Source organism: Platalea leucorodia, assembly GCF_965183815.1.
Source record: "Platalea leucorodia genome assembly, chromosome: Z".
Classification (NCBI taxonomy): domain Eukaryota; kingdom Metazoa; phylum Chordata; class Aves; order Pelecaniformes; family Threskiornithidae; genus Platalea; species Platalea leucorodia.
Genome location: NC_138858.1, coordinates 56,968,039 through 56,991,189, shown reverse-complemented (window position 1 = coordinate 56,991,189; position 23,151 = coordinate 56,968,039). Strand labels below are relative to the sequence as shown.

At 37.5% G+C, this 23,151-nt stretch overlaps 1 pseudogene across 1 annotated transcript in view; it reads right to left on the bottom strand.

The window, feature by feature from the left end:
- LOC309602553 (dynein axonemal heavy chain 6-like) overlaps nucleotides 1-23,151 on the bottom strand; it is a 91,896-nt pseudogene that overhangs the window by 17,199 nt on the left and 51,546 nt on the right. Inside the window, exons 23-34 of the transcript in view lie at nucleotides 22,948-23,105; nucleotides 22,183-22,226; nucleotides 21,310-21,399; nucleotides 15,187-15,379; nucleotides 14,664-14,704; nucleotides 13,612-13,791; nucleotides 12,316-12,468; nucleotides 10,657-10,851; nucleotides 8,087-8,233; nucleotides 6,578-6,784; nucleotides 3,722-3,784; nucleotides 2,562-2,698 (exon numbers count right to left, since the gene is read on the bottom strand). The product of the transcript in view is annotated as a dynein axonemal heavy chain 6-like (transcript). The remainder of the gene's footprint in view (nucleotides 1-2,561; nucleotides 2,699-3,721; nucleotides 3,785-6,577; nucleotides 6,785-8,086; nucleotides 8,234-10,656; nucleotides 10,852-12,315; nucleotides 12,469-13,611; nucleotides 13,792-14,663; nucleotides 14,705-15,186; nucleotides 15,380-21,309; nucleotides 21,400-22,182; nucleotides 22,227-22,947; nucleotides 23,106-23,151) is intronic.

Genomic DNA, 23,151 nt, shown 5'->3' with positions numbered 1-23,151 from the left:
CAGGAAAAAGATTTTGAGACAGAATATTTTCTCCTTCTTTTTACACTTTGGAACAGAAAACCAAATTGTTGCTTGAGAGAACAATGTAAAAATAATAGCTGGATGCAAGATGTGGCTTGTGATACCATTTACATAAAACAAATCACAGAGAAAATAAAAAGAACAATACAGCTTTCCAAAGCCTGACTGCTGAGCTAAAAGCCTGACAAGAATCAGCTTATATATCTTGATCGTTCATCTGCCTTACCTTCCAGATCAGCTGAATTATTCTGAAGCATGAGTAAGGAAGTTTGGGGCACCTGTCCAAGTACTGTGAAACATGGATCTGAAACTGCTCCATCCCAGACATCCTGGATAACTCCATCTCTCATTGCTCATTTTCCCCCTTTTGCTCTATCCTCCCGTAACTCAAGCTGCTGTCCAGAACACAACCTGTTGTGCCAGAACAACTGAATGTGTTATAATTACAGCCTGTGATATCAAAGAAAAAAATAACCCATACTAGTTCATCAAACAGTAATATCTAGTGGATCAGTAACGGTCACACAAGTACCTGGGCCACCCCTGTAGCAGGCACTCCTCTTACCAGGCATTGTCATGGGATGGGTAGAGATCTGCTGGCAGGAAGCAGTACACCTGCTCCAAAACAAAACTGTCGTGGTTTAACCCCAGCCAGCAACTAGGTACCACACAGCCGCTTGTTCATTCCCCCCCAACTGGTGGGATGGTGGACAGAATCGGAAGGGTAAAAGGGAGAAAACTCGTGGGTTGAGATAAGAACAGTTTAACAACTGATGTAAAATAAAATAGAATAGTAGTAATAGTAGTAATAATAATAACAATAGTAATAAAACCAAATAATAATAATAATACACAAAGCAAGTGATATACTGTACAATTGCTCACTACCCACGACTGATGCCCAGCATGTCCACGAGCAGCGATCGCTCTCCCCCGGCCAACTCCCCCAGTTTATATACTGAGCATGACGTCATATGGTATGGAATAGCCCTTTGGCCAGTTTGGGTTAGCTGTCCTGGCTGTGCCCCCTCACTGCTTCTTGTGCACCTGGCAGAGCATGGGAAGCTGAAAAGTCCTTGACTAGTGTAAGCACTACTTAGCTGCTACTAAACAACTTACCAGCAACTTAGCACTGCTTAGCACCACTACTTTTAGCACTATTTATCAACAACTAAAACATCACTGTATATTATCAACATTATTCTCATCCTAAATCCAAAACACAGCACTATACCAGCTACTAGGAAGAAAATTAACTCTGTCCCAGCTGAAACCAGGACAAGTCATAGCCTTCATGATCCACAAGTCCTGTTCTTGTGTTCTAGGCATGTATTTCACATACAGAAAGTCAATAATGTGCAGTGACTGCAACTCCGTTCTAGGTAGTAGCATCCACCTCAGCCACCTGCTGAATGTGGTGTTATATACCATGTCAGTGCTTTGTGGGGCTCTGATGCTTTAGAGGGTATCATCTCCCTCTGAAGCTGGCCAAGCCAAAGAATGGATGCATTGAATGAATGCACTGGCAGTAGGATTCAGAGAATTCTCAAACTTTGTAGGAATATGTAATCTTTATAGTTGTGCTAAATCCAACAGGATCTCTAAGGATGGAAAAGGATGTGTAATATACAATAATCTCTTTAGTATCCATACAGCCTGAAGATCTGTTAACTTTTTTCCTTATTTTCACATCAGGTTCACTCTGATCTGGAATGTTGCTGTGTAAAACCATCAGTGAAGTATCATACCTGCTGCATACCCTTTCAGGTAGTCTCAGAATGCGGCCTGAAATGGAGGGTTTTGTCCCCATTCCTGACCCCAGCTGTCATTCTGGAATACTCTGCCTTGACTATGGAGGACAATATGAAGTTTGGCACTCTGTCATACATACCAACTGTTCTGCAAACAACATACAGGTACCATAAAAGAACTAGAAATCCCAGGATCTGTAGTGTTTTAATACTAAAAATTAAATCCCACAGCGCAAATGAGGCAGATGATCCACCTGCTGTCACTGAAGGGGGGGGGGGGTGTGTGCTATTTATTCCTCTTCTACTCTCTGACATGAAGAAAGAATTAAGTAAAACAACTAGGTCAGGGGTTTTTTTTAATTTGCAGATTATACTTTATAAAATAATGCTCAAAGAATCTACAAGCAAGATTCATAATAGAAGATTACTAATTAACACCAAGCTTGAGTCAAGAGTGCCTCCTTGCAACTCTGCCTACTGATTAGAAAGCTTTGCATGTGGGAATGGAGGGACACCACCAATATCATTCACCATAGAAAATAACATTTTTTTCCATAGATATGTATAAAGACTCAAACTGAATTTTAGCATGTTGCTTAGATGCACGGAGTGAACTTGATCCTAGTTGAAGACTATTGTCTCTGTATATCACATAAAACAGACATGAAAATACACAATCATTCACAGTCATGGAGCATAAATATAATAATACTCAAGACTGAAGGAATTCTTCTACTCAGATTTTCAGTCAACTGAAAAATTTTCATCCTTTCTTTGAAATTTATTTACCTGATTCTGTACGTTTGTAGTCATCTTTCAACGTGTCAGCAAAAAAATCTCTTTAAGACTGTACGAAGACACCTCTGATCCTAGGTATCAGTACCTTGCCCTCCTGAGGTAATTTCAGCTACAGTATTGACAGATTTCTACTGAACATTAAAATACACAAACAAATAATATTTTATATTTCCAAATCTCCTATTTTCTAGAATCTAGAAGAGATTCTTTTTTTGTTTTGTTTTGTCATGTACATAGAAGTGGAAGGGCTTTCATATCCTAATCAGTTCCTTTCAGTTGTTAAAGTATAAACCAGTACTAGTAGTACTAGAAAATATCTATGTCAAACAGTAAAAGTCATGTAAATATTGAATTTTCAATATCATGCATAAGAAATTGCATACCTGATTTGGCTACGGTCATTGCTGCAGCTGCATATGTGTACTGTTTACCCTTTCTTTGCCTCATTATGCATGTGGATGAACAACTAATTTTGCCCATCTACTTGCACAAGTGCCCAGTTTCTTATGTAAACAGAATCGATGCACGTGCCAAACAAATACATGTTCTCACTTTTTTCACTTGCAACCTCAAACTCTGGTCCTTAGTGTGATCATCAACATTCTTGAACTATTTTTGTCTTAATTTCAGATAATGAATATATAAAAAAAGGTTTTCAAATGCTATGCAGAAATACTAGTTTCCTAGCAAGAGATAAATAAAATTTAGTAGATGTACAAACCTTCTAAAACTGATGTTACATCATCACTGTTTAATTACATACGTGTACATGAACAGACTCTGTCGATGACATCAAAAAGACATCAACATTTAGCTTGCCAAATTAAAAGCAGAAACATTTTCAAGGCAACAGGAAAAATGAAGACAGGTATTATTATGTGCTCTGACTTTTATCTCAAAGGGCAAATATCTGTGACATGGTAAACAAGAAGTAACAGTTAATAAAGAAGTGAATATGAGAAGGTTAAAAGAATATTATAGCTCCTAAATTTGATAGAATTAATCTGTTTTCAAGGCCAATGCTAGAAGCAGAATGAAAACTAAGCCAAGACATACTTATATGGTTTGAAGTGAATGAATATGCAGGTGCTTTGCAGAGTTTGTCTTCAAGGGCTGAATCATCTGCTTCTTAGAATTTAATTCTGTGTTACCTTGTGGTTTAGCTTTTCCACGCATTTTTTTCTGGCACTAGTACCTTTTCCATTTTTCAGAGTCTGGCAATTAACAAAAAAACAGATTAACAGGGTTGATATTCTCATAGATGTATCATCTCTTTGAAATCCTTGGGTAATGCTTAGGAACAAAAGCTATCCTTTTTCTCTAGACTAGTTTAGGAGTTAGGACTACAAAACTCCAAAATAGCATGGTTAGCTAGTCATATTTCAAAAGGGAAAGGAATAGACTAAAAAGAAACAAAAAAAGTGCTAAATTTTAAGATTTGAACTGAGGAGACAATTCACTCTGCACAAAAATTATCATTAGAAGAATCAAATATTCATGCGTATACCCTCTCTAAGATTGTCAAACAGAGATTGTAATGTTGATGTCAAAATAAAATCAGTCATCTGTAAACAAGTGTTTAGTATTTGATGGTGAATGAACAAATCTTTTGCAATCATATTGGGCTACAGTTTGCAAATCAAAAAGGATTTTTCTTAGGAGGGATGTTTGAAAGCACTTGTTTTCATTTCAGCAAATATGAGTCTTAATCTTCAGCTTTGCAAAAACGTTCAGAACAATATGCCCGAGGTTTTTTTTATTTCTTAGTGTATAGAGAAGGTAACATAAAATATGTAAGATGGGACAGAAATAGAACTTTAACTGTCATACTTAGGTATCTATCTTTTAGAGTATTTGCTTTATGAAAAAAAGCAATTTCAGTTCAATGGAAATACAGACAAATTACAGGTCTTTTGGTAAATACAATGTTATATAAAAGGGTATAAAACACAATAAAGTAGATTTGGAGAAAACACTTTCATATGTCAACAGAAATCCAGGAGACATATTTGAATAGAAGAACTGCCTCATCAGATAAGCATGCATTGCCCTAAATCTTTGCAGCTATTTTTGTCTGTTATAGTAAATTCCTTTATATCACATCCCATCCTCCTCTTATCATCACAAGTTGCCAAATTTGTTTCCTGTGTTTCAATCAATGCAAAGTAAAATCTGCCAATCACTTCTAGTCAGGATTGTAAAAAGATTTTTTCACAACTAAAAATTAATTAATTAAAATTATAGTTAATTAAAAATATAATTAATCTAGAATCTGCAAAAATTGAGGGAAGTATCCACAACAGTGATACTTCACTTCTGTGCCATAGTGACTATGAGATCGACATAGTGATTCATGGCAGATTCAGGACTCTATGAATTATAGAAAACTTTTCACAACTAGAAAAAAATGCTGCTGCAGCGAGGATTTAGTACTATATTTGGCATTTTAGAAGTTAACAAATATTTCTTAGTAGTCAATTTCAAAGGACTATTTCTTTCATTGTTAAAGAAGTGCTTGAAAACTTTTATTTCAATATACAAAACTTTATCTCAGTATAAAACAATGTATAAAATTATGTCAAAGGAAATACAGCAGTAGCTAAAAATGTAGTCTGCAGTGAGTTTTATACCTGACAAAGGAGAAAAAGTCCTTTTACACGCTCATCAAAGCAACATAGTGAATAAAAAAGAAAGCACAAAACATTATTTGTATTAAGAAAAATGCCATGTTCTGCAAACTAATGATGAATTGATTAATTACATTTGGAGGAATAATTTTGAAAGTATGTTAAATAATGGCCTGGTCAGCCATGGGGGGAAAAAAACTTCAGGCATGCAAACAAGCATACTGCATTTCATTGCAAATGCAATGAAGGTATGAAGTCAAGCAATTGTGGGTTGTTCCTGTTGCAGAGGGTGAGGGTGTCCTGCTGCTATCTGCTCTGCAAAGACATGAAAATTCTGCTATATGGTGCTCTTTCAGTGAAAGCAAGAAGGAGGTAATCAGCTGGGTGATGGGTGACACACTTGGTGGACAAGATAACATTAGAGTTCAAACAGGACAGTAGTATGGACTGTGACTGAAAACTGTGAGCTATGAAAGCTCCTTATTGTAAGAAAGAAAAGACACTGCATTTCATGTTAGAAGATAAAAACTGGAAATTCGCTTTTCATCTTGGAAAAGCGATGGACAGGGTATATCTGAAGAAATGCTATCTGTTAATGTGAGAAATTTAACTTTTTTATATACTTACTTTTGGATAGGAGACTTCAAGAAGAGTACCTACGAGTTGACAGGCAGCATGTAAGAGGCTTGAACTGTTCTGTGTATGAGGATTCTATGTCTACATTGACTGGAAGTCTTCAGGTTAGAAAGTTCTTTGTCTTCCTGAGGATGGACAGGTTTAAAAAATCAAAAGCTTTGAATGATATTAAGAATATTTCAAAGCCGCACAACCTTTGCTGATTTATCTATGACTCTGAGATCAGTAATGATCACAACCCCTAGACTTCACTCGCTACGTCCTTCATTTCACTGTGTTCTTCAGTTTTAGAGAGTAGGTGGAATTTAGCTCAACTAATTTTAGCCTTCAGAAAGCAAGGTGCCTTCTGTTAGCCAGCTATCTTGAATTGTCACTAGTCAATGGAGTGAGAACGGCACCTCACTGAGGTCATAATCTGATAATAAACCAGGAAAAGTATCTAAAACAGATGGAATAAACACGTAAAACGGATGGAATAATGTTGTGCCTACAGAGTACTTGTCTTTCCCCCTTCCCCTCCCTCTCCCTCCTCTTACAATGGATCCTAGAGGCACAACTCAAAGACTAGACCTCTAACTTCATGCCACAGTTAAGTGAAAAAATCCAGCCTGTCAGTAACTAACACTCACACTATCCTTAGTTTGCCATGACAAGCTGTGTTTGGAAGACAAAAAAGTCTTTGGCTTCTGCCAGTGCTTTACAGCTTCAGCTGGCAGCCAGTTGGCCATGTAGATTCTGGGTCACGTTGCGTAACACATAGCCTGCAGAATCCTTCTTTTCTGAGAAATGCCAGAAGCAGACAGACACGGACACCACTGTGCAAATGCTGTACTTGTTATCTAAGTGAGGGCATCCCATGGCATCTCCCCACCTTGACAATAAATGTAAAGTATCCTTGTCATTGAATTCACACCAGATGTTCCAAACAAGAGCTGCAAACTTCTTCCTCTCCTTCTATATTTAATGTAAAATGTAGTAAGTTATTCTGTGGATTTGTTTTCATGCAATTCTAAAAACATATAATGACCGAGGCATATATCATACCTTGTCCCCTAAGGCAGAAAGAGGTATATCTGGTGATCTCTTTATGTGCTTTGGCTGAAAACACTAATGCTCAGAAAAATTCCTCTGAATTAAAACTACATTTAGTCTTGAAAAAGCTGAAGCTAACAGTTCCGCACTAGCAAAATTGCTTAAATGGGCCGTTGAACTCTGGAACCCCCCAATCTCTACCTGAATATTGGTCACTTGGATTGAATTCTGAGATAAGTTTTCATGATTCTCAATAATGTTTTTTTCTTACAATTTCTAATCATCCTTGTTGGAAATTTTCTGTACACCTATATGATACTTTTTTCAAATAGAGTCTTAAAGATTTTTTTCCTAGGTGAAGTGAATGCAAATGATGATGTAAGCATTTATCAAAACTGACAGCAGCAACTTTCTCAAGAAAACATTAAAAAAAATTTAGAAAGAAAACAGATTTTTGCTTCCAGCTTCTAAAGCCTTCAGTGCACAGTGAGATAAGCAATGGGAAATGTTTTGAAAAAAGGATTTAAGCTGAAACGAAGGGCTTTTTAGTATCTATTTTCTGTCTTAAAACACATATTTTAGTCTGGAAAGCTTTCATTGCATCACTGAAGAAATACAATTTTATAACTATGAGAATTAATAGGAGAGAAATTCCTGCCAGTTTAGGATGAATCTTAGTAAAATCACATTGGTTCTTTTGCAAGTAAACTCCTGCTGGCTTTAGTGGAAATTGGTATAAATAGTGACTTGCTGCAAAATCAGTAAAGGAACATTAATGGTATTCTTATTTAAGTATGCTTCCAACAATCAGGATGAAAATAGACTAATTATGGAAGCATATATAGCCATGTGTCCACTCATGATCTGTGAGCTTGAACTTCAAAACTTTGGTTATTCATTGAACTGCTTGGAAAAACAGAGATGTCTTCTTCATTACATGTTTCCTTCCTTTGTACTGTATATTTAAAAGTTAGCTTTAAGTTGTAACAAGTTTTGCATGGATCTTGCTGCTGAATCATAATTAATCCAGTGAGAAGCTTCACAGTAATAAAATAAATACAGTACTGATTCCTTTAAACTAGTCAGTATACAAACTTTGCAGAAAATGCTATTATGATTGTGAAACACTCCTTAAAGAAATATTTTAAATGTGTAAGACAGGCAGAACAACTGTTTTTTATAACTGCATCTTCCTATGTGCTCCAGTACCATCAGACATACCTGGATAAAAGCATGAAAAAAACAAATGCCAAAAATTATTTCTCTCTATGTTTTGCCAAGGGTATTTTCTTCAAAAAATGTACCTTTCATTTCTGTGAATGCTCATCTGATGTCTGCATGAAGTCCTTTTGTGGGTTCATTGGTTATCTTAATTAAAAGATAAAACACTGGCTATATATTTAAATTTGCTTTCTGTTTTTCACTGCAGTGCTGTGAAGTTAACAGATGGGCTCTAGCAACATGTAAACTATATTTTCTGCAGGGAATAGATTCATCTACAATAGGTTTTAGTGTTTAGTCAGATGAACATGCTGATTATATAACAAGCAAAATTAAAAATTTGTGAAATTTGAATATGAAGAAGAAGAGGTTTGGATCAGGAAACAAGTAAAATAATTAGTCTTGCAGAAATGGGTATAACCATGCAATAAATTAGCTGAAAGTTGACTGAGTATATCCTATTGTAATTTAACTCTTCTGTTAACTATTATAATATCCCATTTTTGGGTGGTGGTTCGACAGATGTTTCTGCTACCTGGCAGAAAGAATGGCCAGCCAGGAGAAGCTAGCATCTTGATTAAAAAGATACAGATTACAAAGATAAGCAAGTGCAGTAAATATGAAGAGAGAGTATAAAATCAGAGAGATCATATAGTATTTGTTCCTCATAATATTCTTTGAGGCACCCATGATGGCTTTTGTTGTCCTAAGCCAGAGGTGGTTTCTTTGCTTTTTAGATTTCATATAGTAGTTGTAAATGGATGTTTTTCCCTGGAAATATGCCCAATTCCTTTTTGAAACCATGTAAACTCTCAACCTTCACAATGTTTTCAGCCAGAACACCACTGAACTTTTTTTTTTTTTTTTTTTTTTTCCCCTAATTTGCTAGCTGCTGGCTTAATTTGATGTCCATACTCCATTTTCTGGGGAAAAGTATTCCTCATTTCAACTGCTCTGCTATTTCTCTTCTAATTCCCCTGATTTTCTCACCATAGAGCTCTGTTACTTCTTTCTCATCCCCCTCTTTTCCAGGACGAAGGTCTGACTCCAGTGTGCAATGCAGAGTAAATTTTATGAGTGTTCATACTAATTACAATTTCATATTCAGTCACTTTTAAAACAGTACAAGCTCTGGGATTTGCCATTTTGAAAAACACAGACCACATTTTTGGGCTTGAGTGTTGAAATCAGTTTCTCAGTCTCATATTTAGACCTAAAATGAAAGTGGCTCAGTTTTCTGAAGAGCTAAGCACCATCAAATCAGTAAGTCCAGTAAGGCTGTAGTGGCCAAAGGCAAGGCATCATTAGGCATTTAATGGTTGTGTATGAATTTAGGCATATTGTTCAAAAATTATTACTGTTCTTAGAAATGTAAAGAAGTACATGGCATACATAAACTGGGGTAGAAGTATACATCCACACTTACACTAGGCAGATGAAACCTCAGCTTCTTCTAAGTCAACAGTAAAGCTCATCAATTGTTACACGACTAAGATTTTGTGCACAGGTAATGTAGAATTAAGTATTTTAACAAAATAAAGGTGTGCTTAGAAGAGATTCGTATTTCAAAGGGGCCGACAGGAATTCTTCTTCAAATAAGCCTAAAGAATTAATTTCCTAAATATCACTAAAATATTTCGATATTTGATATGGTATCTGAAAATACCTGCCCGACAGCATGTGCAATGAAACACTGTAATCGACACCATTCTGAATATCCTTGCTCTTCATCAAACTGCTGAAAAGTTCCTACTGGGTCAGAGCTTGTGCTCAAGACAAGCACTAGCACAGCTGAGGCAGATGTGTCTTCATATAGAGGTCCAAGTCCAGTCTGGGTATTCTCTATGAATTGTTTTCCAAGATTTTCTATGACAAACTCAGGAAGTGTAAAAGCTACCAGAGGAAACAATGATGCAGCAGTATGTAAACATAGAAAAGCTGAGAGAAAAGAATTGTGTCTTAGTAGCAAATCCACTGCTTCTTGTACAATACTTGGCAAAATCAGATGTGTCCCATTCTTTCATCATGAATCAAATAATAAAAATTCAAGAATGAAAAGAAAAATCAGTCATCTAGGGTACTAATCTGAAATATCTAGAAACAACATATATCCACAAACAGAAGAAAGAGCTTTCTGCAAGCTACTAATTCTAATAATATTATCTTTACACTATAAACACTTCAAGAAACTGAGGTCAGCTTCTGGAAGCTGGAACTGTTCCTTAACACAGGGTTGAACTACAAAAGAGCAGTCTTTCCAAGGAGTTTCACTGAAGCCACAATTCCCGCTGCATTCATAAGAAAAGACTAAATGGCACTGGTGGTATTTACATCTGCAAAAAGTCCAATTGTTCCTCTGTGCAGGAAGTACAGGTAGGAACCATCCTGCTGATCTATGTTCCGCCTTAACAGCTATGAAGCTACAACCTAGTCTGGCTCTACCTTACACCCAGCTTGAATTGGCTTGTAGAGGGCCCATGTCCTCACTGTTTCAGAACTGCTATTTCATGATTCCTCTCACAGACATTTATTGGAGTTTTGGAGCAGGTGGAATTCGAGGGGAACCATACCTTTTCTGCCATAAAGAACTTTATCACAATTGATTTCTGAAACTTGGTCAGTCTGAAGTCTTGGGAAGCTTTTATCACATTTTCAGTTTTTTCTTCTTCATGTTGCTCCATATGAAATGGTTCCAGATCATAGGGTCCCCAAGTTTCTGGATTAACATGAATTTCAAGGTACTGTTCATATGAAACTACCATTATCTGTGCCATGAATTTGTAATCCATGCCATATCAATAATCCAGCATATCTAGGTAATATTTATGATGCAAATATAAGAAACACAATTTTTGTGCTTTTTAAGATAAAATCTCTTTGAACTTTCTCACAGTGAGACATATATTTTATTACATTCACTTGGGAACACACTAAGATAGATTAAGGGATAAAACAATAATCAGAAGCCACTTATTTCATAAAAATCAGTATCTAAGTGTTTACCCAGCTCTCAGTAGGGGGTTTGGATGAGGTAATCTCTAGAGGTCTCTTCCAGCCTCAGGCATTTTGTGATAACAAACAGATCCTTCTACTGAGATTATGAAGGAGTGCTTGAAAGAGTGAGCTGACTGTAAATGCTTCAAATAATATTACTGGAACGGATAACCTGCTCCACTGATTTAAGGAAGACATGAATGATACTGTCATCTGATTGACACCCTTACCCAGCTTACTGCTGGAGAAAGTTTTGTGTGTGTGGAGAGAATACTACAGCATGCCTCATCAAACCAGGGCACAAACACTGATATGGCCTGAGTTTGGGAGAAGGAACAGGAAAGTGTGGGAAGAAGGGAGGAAGGGACAAGTGCTCCCCATACTCTTCCATATTGCTTCTGTGGAGGCAGAAGAGGAGTCTCAGACTATCCTATCAAAGCAAGAGTCTTTCACCCAGGTAGGGAAACACAGAGAAATGACCTTTAGGAAACCAGCTAGACAGAGATGGCCACTGCGTATGAAACTGTTAAAAGTAGATTGAATGAAATGAGGCAGTGTCAGTATAAAAAAAATATCTACTTTAAAACAATGGATTGGCGAGCACAAAAGGATCTTTCCAATCTAAAATCTAGTTTCTTTTTTTACCTAATTTAATGAAGATAGGTCTACAAATCCTGTCCTTTTGAATTCCATTGGATGTGCTTCATCTCAGTCATAGAACATAAATCACATGGTGTCTTCAAGCCATGGCACATCTAGTTTAACAAGGCGTTGCTCATGAGTAGAGAGAATAATCAGTAGAAATAAAATTAAGACAAGACAAAGAAAAATTTAGGAAGTGTATGATTTTCAATAGGCAAAATACAAGTGCTGTAAACCAAACAGCATTATAAATAACATCCTATTTCAAAAAGGTATTTAAATATATTCTTAAATTAACTGCTTAGCTGAAGATACCATTTAAATGTATCTTTAAACACATTTAAGTTCCACTCACGTGTTGAAGTGCTAATCTGAGTATACTTTCCTGGACTCAGGCCAGCAAATATCTTAAAATCACACATGCCTTAGAAGATACCATATCTTGGAAAATATTGTGGTTCTACAGATCAATATTTTTAAGTCTAAACTCCAGAAAACTATCTTTCTCCCCTATCTAGAATTACCACTATGAACCTCAAATATGTAATCTCTGACAACTGTCTTTGACCCAAGCCTATTGCAGGGTACCTTACCCAAGCCATCAGGCCCCTTGAGGTAGAACTCCATTCCGCATCTCTAAATTCTTCTCTCTGCCACAGGGTTTCACAGTACAGCATAAAGCTAGACAGGAGTTTGTGTTACTCAGAAAGGCCTCGAGAAACATTGATGTATATCGCAGAGAGAGTCTGAGTATTACCAAATGCTGCTCCAGATTACCATTCTTTTCAAAAGTCTTAGTAGTTTTACTTAATAGCTGAAAGAAGAACAGATTGGTTATAGATGAGCTCATTAACTTAACATTAATTATAGTAGAGTCCTGGACTAATTCACTAGACTCTCTGGAACCATTATTCTTACTTGGTTCCATATGCTGGATTACGGTTTAAACTAAAGATCTCATAGGTCCTCACAACTTCTCACTAGTGACTCCCTTACTTTTTCTCTAGAAGTAGCAGTGTATTAGATGCCAAACTCATGTAACAAGATCACTAGGGAGGCAAGATGACAAGGAAATTAACTTATTTTAATATAGGGACAGATGCAAGGTTACGTATCCTTATTTTTGTTTTGATAGGGAAAAATCACTACCCCACTGGAGAGAAACAAAGTGAAATATTGGGGAAAACAGGAGCAGAAGAACGTGGTCCCTTCTACAGAGTTCTTGTGTGACCTCAGAGAAAGTTGATTTAGTCAAATATTGCTTGATATTTGGCTTAAATTCATCCACCTCACAGTAAAAATGACCTGATTTTAAAAGCTCATGAATATTAATCAGGCATGGCGATAGATGGTGTAAGGAACTTGCAGAATTTCTGTCAGTGAAGACTGCTAATAACAGCTTAAGCAAATGCCTGTTGGGAAAGATCTAGGCATCTCTAGCCCTGCTTTGGAACAGGAGATGTGCACTCAAGGTCCAAGAGCATTTTCTAAGATTTATTTAAGTATCTTGACCTTAAAAAGTAATTCACACACACACACATATACACACATATATATATATGCTTTGGAAATGAGCATTTATCTGTCACCTAAAGCAAGGCTCAATACAGAATCTGCACTTGGAGTAAAGCATGAATATTTTTATAACTTAAATGATTTTTATTAATTTCTTATGATATAATTACAAATAGAACAGTCTACATTTCAGGGTAAATTCAAAAGATCCATACTAATCCCATTTTTTGAGAAACACTTCTAACTTTTTTCCTACAAATATTCTAATTTGTAAGTGTGGAATTTTTAGTGCAATTTAGTAAGATACTATTTTAGGGCATTTTAAGTATGGGTAATGCAAAATGCTATTTTCTTAAAAGATATGTTAAACTAACCTGCTTAAAATACTTCAAAGAAAACTGATACATGGGATCTGTCTCTGGCAGGCTTGCAATTACAAAGTACATGACAGATCCTTGAGTGGTGATAGCCCAGTATTTCTCATGAGCAGCACTTATTTTCTGTTACATTGCTTCTGCCTCTTGCAGCCTTGCAGTAATGGCACCTGATGTAACCTAAAAGTACATTTTTCACAGCATTTTTGCAGTGCAACTAGGAACTGAATACTGGGGACAATGGAGAAAACTTTTTCCTCTCAAGGCTCCGGGTGGTTACAGGGACAGCTCCTCTGGGCATAACTCTCTGGTGGTATGTAAATGTTATCTCATGCTGAAGGAGACCTGACTCTACTTCAAATGCTGTCTAGCTCTTCTGTTTGCCACAGGCTGAAGCTCAAGACCAAGGGATATTTCTGTCTTGGATACTACGCACTTTTAGTACAGAATAACCATATAAACTTAAAAACAAGAGGACTCTGTAGCATTTTGTGACTTCAGAGACACACAAGTTAATCCCAAGAAAAGGGAGTAGTTAGTATTTATTCTACAAGCACTATGCCAGCAGATCATGAAAACTGAGTCTGACTTTCTGATGAAAATTCTGACTAGAAGACAGGAAAATATATAATATGTTCAGAATGTTTTAAAAATACTCAGTTGATGACTGTTACTCAAGCAAAGCAACCTCTCAGCTCTGTTTTCTGAGTGGTGTACAGACCTCAAAGTTCGTTTTAACTGCAGAGGGGCATCATAAATTCTCAAAATGTCAGTTAAATTATGCCAGATTATACCAGCTGAGGAATGCCTTCTATGGAGAAATCTACACAAAACTATCTGCAAATATGAGTGATCTTCTGAGAACGGGAAAGGTACTTAACTCCTTAGGGCTCCCTTAGTTATGTGGAGGCTACACACAAGCTGCTTCCTTTCTCGGTTGGAATGACTTTAGAGTGCAGAGCTCAGTCTATTAGGAGGTCAGCGTAAAAGTTCTATAGCAAACAGCCACCTATATATCATAAATATCACAAAAATGTCATGTTTGCTCTTACTTTGCCAAAAGCCCCATTGGACCAATAAAATAAAGCTAATGCTGAAAAAGCATGGCAAGAATAAAATTTATTGAGCCTAAAAAGGTACAAAATAAACATTGCCATTAATACAAATAAAGAAATAATGTGAAATTACAAGTCAGATAAACTGGCTATACGGAAAGTTTTCATTTTTGAATGGGCTTTAGAAAATTAATAGCTTTTTTCTGTTCTGAGGAGGAGCTGTCTTACTGCATCTCATAAGCTACTGTAGCCACTGACAAATATTGGTTTTAGTAACAAACATATCAGCATAATATTTAAAACCTTAAATGTGAAGATTTGGAAACATCCATAAAATACACTCTAAGGAAGCACTGTGTGCAACTCATGTCAATTTTCAAAGACAGTTTTATTCTAATTAGTGGTATTAACAGGCCACCTTTTGAAAAGCTGGATGATACTTCCTCTGCAGAAATAATTCTATCCAGGAGAAAAATGAAACTAAAAATCAGCACATCAATCATTTATTCTGATTTCTGACCAGGAACTGCGAGCATGTCTCCTGCATTTGATTCCCACAGTGGGTTGGTGAGTTCTTCATTGTCCAGGATGTTTCCCTGAGAAACAGAAAACTTTCAGAGAATTTTGTCTTCAATGGCCTTGATTTTTGTATTTTTTTTGTCAGCATTGGTGCATGCAATGATTTGAGTTCTTTGATCTTCAAGCTCCAGTTCCTATAGATGCACAACATCACTAGGGTAGATTTTAATTTCTGTTTGTTGCTTTGTCACTTGTGTTCGTTGCCTTCCTTTTCTTCAGTTCAGGGCTCCAGCAATTCTCACTCTTTCCCACAAAAACTAAATCAGATTCTTTTCTGTTTATGCACCTCTTAAGTGTCACAGAGGGATCACAGTAGGGAGTCTCTCACCAGCATCACTTGCTACTTCATCCTGGTGCTGTTGCAAGGCTCAAGCTCAGCCTAGTTGAGGCTTCATTTGACAGAGCCGTCAGCCCTTGACAGCTGCAAAAGCATTGCACGTACTCCATATTAGCAAACCTGCAGATGAAGCAGAAGCCACCCTCCTGATGCCAGAATTCATAAACTTCCATCCTTCCACAGACTCTACCTGTGCTGCATTCAGTACACTTTTAGGTTCAGGGTCTTGAAGCTGCAGAGTCTTGGAGAAGACCTGTTCAATCTCTTTCTTATAATCTCTGATGCTGCACAGTCTGTTGACCTCCTCCTGCAGCTTCTTTATTTGGCAACACTATTTCTCAACAAGGGCACACCTCCTGCGGTGTAGGAACTGTTCTCCCACAGCCCCAGCCTCAGCAAGAGGCCCTAGGCTCTCGTGGAATGCAACATCCACCCTCCAGAGCTCTGACTGGGTCAATGGCTCAGGTGCTACAGGGACAGTTACTCCAACAGCTGTTGGGGACTATGCTCTGTGGTGCAGCAACACCATTGCTGAGGATACGTGTGCTTTTCTAAGCCAAGTTGCTGACCCCCCTTTTGTGCAGTCTGCTGTGCAAACTGCTGTGTTTGTTGGCTGCCTTGCAACAGTTCTTCTGTTAGTTGGCCTCTCTCACGCATCATTTGTAAAAAGTACATTGACAATATCCTGGCAAGCGTCAATTCTGTGAACTACAACCTTCATATGCATACAAAATGTGCTAAAAATGACACACATCAACAATAAAATTAAAAACAATTAAAATTTCATTTAAAACATCAGAAATACACAGCATTAAGAATCATCCATAGCAATGGCATAGGAACAACCTATATGCAACATTTCTCAAAGTTAAGAAGTGATTTATGGACAACAGTTAGGCATAAATGTGCTGTAACATCTTCATGTAGAACTGACTTCAAAGAGTAAACCTCATAATGCAAACTGCTTTACAGTAGACTTTTATTTTCTGAGTAAAACAAATTCAATGTAATAAACAGGGAATGAGAAAACACCAAGCTCTGGTACTCATTTGTTAAAACTACCTAATCAAACATTAATAGACTGGTTGACTTAGAACTTTTTGCATGTTTCCCAAAGAGCAGAAATTATTATTTTGAAATTTTATTATATTTCAGCAAATTTATTTTCATTTATTTTGCTGAGCAGACTTTCTCCCCTGGCATTAGATATACAGATAACTTAAAGTAGTTGGCTCATCCCAGGCTAGGACTTAATTCCATTCTCATTTCTGAATTTGAAAACACAGCCTTTGTTACAAATGGCATGTCTTCATTAAAAAGTTAGCAATTACAAAGAGAAATTCCTCTGAGTACACAAATTATTTCTTTCTGATTTAAAGTTGTCAGTTCAGGAGACTGCATCTACATATGGGAACTACCAGAAAAGGACAAAAAAAGGTGTGGCCATTTGTTACAAGTGAAAAGCAGGTGTGGATCCCTCCAGGACAAGGCACAACACTTGGCAAATGCAAGCTTTGGCTTTAATGAAAGCGTAGTGTTACCACAGTGGGAGCCCTGGGACACCAATGCTAATCAAATGGGGACCTGATGCAGTGGAGCCCTGCTCAGGAGTGAAGCTCAAGGGAAAACATGCAGGGGTGAATGATAAAACTTGTGCTGATTAACATGTCATACATATGCAATGTCCTGTTTTGCTCATTAGCAAACTCACTGTTGTAGTGCAGGTGCTGTTGTCTGAATTCCAACATCTGCAGCTGGTTGCCATCATTGACACCTGTGCAAAAGTAGGTGCAGATGGGGAGGGGAGCAAACTATCTCAGGTTACCATAACAACGAGATAAAGCATGCTTGGGACTCTACATACTTGGATGGGATGTGAAGAAGCGAACTGTCCCAGGTTACCGTAACAAGAAGATAATGTGCTCGGCACTCTATGTACTCGGACAGGGGAGGTGAACTATCCTGGGTTACTGTTAACGAAGTCTTCTTGCACCCTACATCATTTATGGTGCTTTAGGAGTCTCTGGAGAATACTTTACATTTTTGATCCCAACAGTGTTTTGGGAGGAAGTGCTTTTCCACTCTACCACTACCACAACACCAGTTGCAAGGTGAGCATTGGGATGCTCATTCATATGTTGTCAATCTTAGTGCAGAGAGGATTTTTTTTTTTTTTTTTTCTTGCTAACTTCTGTGGTACAGGGCGAGGTCACACAGTAGACAGCCAAAAGTTCAGTCACAAAACTGTTTTCATCTCTCCTCAAGGAAGCAGGTGAGAACAAAGTGTTGAAAAAGCAGTTTCTTAGCTGTGGTTTGGAAAAAAGAAACTAGAAATTGGATGTGATTCGTGTCCTCCTGATGCCACCTGCTGGGTAGGCAGTGAAAGAGTGTGAGTTCGCTGCAGCCTGTCCAACAGATAATGCCAGGGTAGGGACCATCACGTACTGTTTCTCTCCAGGTACATCAGTTCACTCACTGCTTCTTCCAAAAGTTTGTCTTTCATTGACTTTCATAACTCTGGCTTCTGTAGTTTCTCTTTCTCTGCCTCTTTGTCCTCCTCAGAAGGTTTCAAGAGGTTTTGTCACCTTTTTCTCTCTTTCTAGTCTTGTCTCTCCGTCAGCAACATAAAATCAAACAGCACTGCTGTGCTGTCTTAAAATTAATCTCCTTCTTCCAAGCCAGTTTCCAGAATCACAGTCTTAAGCTCTGGCATTTTCTCATGGTTGCCTCATCATTTGTTTGACAAAGCAGCAGTCTTTGGGTTTTCTTCCCCAGTCTCTCCTCCCTGCTACTTCCTTTGCTGCTTCCCATTGATCAGGCCCTTAATCTGTATTTTCACTTCAATATCAGACCTTTCTGTAGATGCGTATCTTATAAGGTATGTTTAAGTCTTCCAGATTGTTTATCCTTACCATCTCTAAAAGAAAGCATTTTCTTTCTACCCACACATTGAGTTTCTCGTCCTCTGGTATCTCACTGTTCTTTTCATGAACTTGATGAATATTATCTCTGAAGACAGCAAAGGAAATTAATGTGGCATTCCTGTGCAAAATCAGATAGAATTATGAAGAAAAGGTGACAATAGAACTTTTAAAAGAAATAATATGTTTTCTGAATTTTTCAAAACCACCTTGTCCTACTAACAAAATTTCCCGTGCTTATTTCCCACCCATATCAAATTTCAAATGGAATATAATTTCCTGAAGGGAAAATAGAACAAAACAAAAAGATATTACTGAGTCGTGGTTATGTCTGTTTTTCTTACATAAAATAATTTTTTTACTCTTGCTGTGCTTTTTAAATGTCAAAGGTTTTTGCCTGCTTTTTTGAAACAGCTTCATTTAATTGTGCTTTTTGTTTCAGTCTGGTACATCTGAAAAGAGTAACACAGTTAAGATGAAGAAAATTTTATGGGGTGATTGTGGAATTATATATAAGAGAAACTATCAATTGCAACATATTATTAAAAATTTAAATACAAGAACAGTAATAAAACCCCACTGGACAAAAAAATCTTCTAGGAAAACAGGTAAACCCAAATGAATCAAATTCTCAAGAACACACAGAAAGCTAGAATTACTAAGATTAATTATCTTTAAGACATTTTTAGATTCTTTGGGTTTTATCTAACCATTTGCTTTCATAGAAAACAGAAGAGTCATCACTAAAGTCAGGGAAATGAGCATATTGCCACAATACTAAAAATTACAATTATTAAAATGAGACTTTTTTATCAAAAGAGTACATTAATTGCATCACTTCTCTGTTAAGCGTCCTCAGATGATAATGCCTCTTCCTGCCTCCATAAAATCTACAGTTTTTATCTTATGCTTTGGAATCTTTGACTTTCTTTATATTGTCTACACTTTCCTATTTGCAGACTCAGATCATTCAAATCATCTAACAGATCTAATCTGAAAAGAGAACTGGTTTGAAAGGAGTTCCACTGGACCATGATTGCCAAAGCTAACACGCTATGATAGTGGACACGCTAAATGATGCAGTTCATTCTTCAAATGGACAGAAAAGAAATGGGCATTTGAACACTCCTTTTGGAATTATTTGTGCTTATGAACTTATTAGCCTAAGGCAAATCTTGTGCTCTTCTGCACATCTGCAGAACTCCTAGCTTAATGTATTTTTCCATTAATTTTGAAGACCATTTAGATGGAACCTGGCAGAGAGGGGGAAGATAGTGTTTCAGAGCTCATTGGTTGAATGCACATACCATTCCACTTCTAGGGCGTGCAATTTGATCCTAAGACAATTTATATTAGGTGGGTTTTGGAATTGATAAAATGAAAAACTTACATCATAGAATTTTGTTCAGTGTGAGTAATTTCACCGTGTTTGTTGAGGTACTTTTGTCACTCACCTAATATTTTAAAAGTTCAGACCTGAAAATTCAGCTGATATTAATCTCCACAGTTGAATTCCGATCACTGAACCTCTCCATCAGGTTACAAATCTAAAGATCAGGGCTCACTTGAGTTTTAGAAACTCTCAATACCCAGTGACAGGAGTTCAGCTTTTGACAAAATAAGTCAATTGGGCTTGTTTATACATACAACTCACCTGATTTGGGGATTAATGATCAAGAGAACATCATCCCTGAGTAACAAGGATCCTGTTTCCTGTAGATACATTTTCACAGGGCAATCTCTCTGCTGGAGATCTCTCAATGTGTTTATCAAATTGAAATACAGACTTACTGGAACCTCTACATTTTGGCATTTCTTGATACAGCAGTCTGTCAGCTGAAAAATATTAGCTGTTAAACAAGATGTCCAGGTACTCCTTAGAGAGATTTGTAACAATAAAAAGTTGAGTATGCGTACATAGTGACTGAAAACTATTGCCATTGGAAGACCATGAACTGGATTAGAAAATTACAAGCTTCACCTCATTTCAGAGAAGATACCTGTCTGAGACTGTATTATTAAGAACTAGTAGCAGGCTGAGGAACATTGGGTAGATGGGTAGGACTGCTTAGTGGTGTACTCGGTCTGGCTAGGATGGAGTTAATTTTCTTTATAGCAGCCCATATGATGCTGTTTTGGATTGGTGACTAAACCAGTGTCGATAATACACCAGTGTTTTGGCTATTGCTGAGAAGTGATTGCACAGTGTCCAGGTTGTTGTTGGTTTTGTTTGTTTTTGTTTTTTTTTTCCCCTACGCTGCCCCCACAGCAAGCAGGCTCGGAGAATTGGGAATGGACACAGCCAGGACAGCTGACTCCATCTGACAAAAGGGATATCCCATACCATATGACCTCATGCTCAGCAATAAAAGCTGGGAGAAAGAAGAAGAAAGCGGGGAATGTTTGTGGTTATTGCATTTGTCTTCCCAAGTAACCATTGTGTGTACTGAGATGCTGCTTTCCAGGAAAGTGTCTAAACATCTGCCGGACAATGGGAAGCAGTGAATAAATTCTTTGTTTTGCTTTGCTTGTGTGCACACTTTTGCTTCACCTACTAGACTGCTTTTAGTTTGACCTATGATTTTTCAGCTTTTGCTCTTTCAATTCTCTCCCTTATCCCACTGAAAGTTGGGAAGTGAGTGAGCAGCCATGTGGGGCTTAGCTGCTGGCTGGCATCAGCCCACCACAAGTAGATATAATAATTCATTTTAAATGGGTACAAACTGATCTTGGATACTTCCCACAAGAACATTCTAGAAAGAAAGAAGAGGAAGATTATTTTACTCACAAGCTTCCTCTATAGCACTGTAAAAGCTCCATAATAGGCCACATAAGTGGCTGCTCTGAACACATTGCCTGTGGTATTTGAAATCTCAACTTCGAAATTCTTGATAGTCTCCTCACATCAAACCCATCCACCTCCAGCACAGCTATAAGCTCTCCAGCTCAGGTTAGGTAAGCTTGAGTGAGAGCCATTATTCTTGGCAACCAATTGAAAAATACAAGGTTTGGATTATTTTTGGAGAGAGGTTTTTTTCCCCACTAGCAGTTTTATACATTTACCTCCTGTTGTATTCCCTGTTTGCTCTAATATTTATTCCCAATCTCATTAGTAGGTTAGTGAAGGGCACTGTTGACTGGCAGTTTTTCCTCACTTGTTATGGACAAGCAGAGGCAGACTTGAGCCGATATGTACATTTCTCTCTTCTTCACATTCCTAGCAGTTCCTTTCAGCCCCTAATATACAACGACATTTGCTGAGGGGATCCAGAAAAAGCTGCAAAACCGTTGGCTGTTGGATTTCTCAAATGCAGTAGTGTATATTAAAAAAAGGCTAAGGGCCAGTAAAGCACCCACACCAGTGAAGTCCTGGTGTCATGCATGCAGGTATTTTACTGTTGACTAGATATTCCATGTATCATAAGACTGCCTGACACAAAGCTCTTATAGCCTTATGTGAGCATGGACAGCTAGGTCTATGCTGGCAGTAGGAAAATGAAAGATTCAGTTCTCTGGCTTAAAGAAAAAAAAATCACCAAGGCTTTCGTTCTCTCCAAGACTTTTCTCATACTGGCCATGGAATGCTTTTTTCTGATCCTCCACTTGTCTCAGCTTCATCTGTTTATCTTAAAGGGTAGGCACTATAGCATTAAGTTCAGCCTGAGATGGCAGAGCAAACATTTGGGATGAGATATCCAAGACTGTTGGCTTGGTACTTAGAAGCTGTTAACAGGAGTGAGAGATCACATACGCAAACAGTAGATTAGGAGCCTACTGCTAAGTAAAATAAATCTGCCCTCAGTCAAATGGCTATAATGCTTCTGCCCTGTCTCTAAAACAGTGTTCTCATAATCACAGATGTCTTTTCTCACGCTTGTATTTGTCAAGCTTCTTTTTTCAATAGCTTACTGAAATCTGACATAGAGGTAAGGGAAGAAGTCTCTTCTGGACAACAGATGTTCAGAAATTCATCTTGAGATCATTTGTGTCCATGCAACCTGGAAACACTGGCTCACAGTATCACTGCAGATACATGGGTGGATCACTGTCGTGATTCTGTCTCAATAATAAAGATCCATGGCCCTTCATGCAGGTTCTTACTCTGTACAAATGGGATACATAAGGCTTAGAACCAGAATTAGCTTTTCCAGCTGGAGAAGTCAGCAGCACAGGAATCAAGCCCGGGGTATGGAGGAAAAGTGGAGGTGAGAATGGCTGTATTTGACTGTGACCTGCTTCAGTAAAGAATGACAGATTTGTATTTGCTCATGCAAGCTTGAGTAAATACTATCTTAGCCTCAAATGTGACCATGCCACTAAATTACATAACTAAATGTAATAACTCAGCTTTTCATGACTAAAAAGAAGTCATGGAAGAAATAAATCATGTGTAAGATAAATTGAGTACCTGTGCAGCATTAAATTTTTGTCTCTTCCATTCAACTTCTTTCAGTATCTGTCAGAAAAAAATCCATTGCTCTCCCATGTACACATGGACCTGCATGCTTTTGAAACTCTACTTTTTCAGGTGCAAAATCTGGATTTGCAGCTTTTGACAATATTTGAGGCTTTACATTTTCTTTATCCTATTCCAAAAGCTTTCTAAGAAAATAAGCATATCCAAGAAGTTAGATAAGAGGCTTAAGAG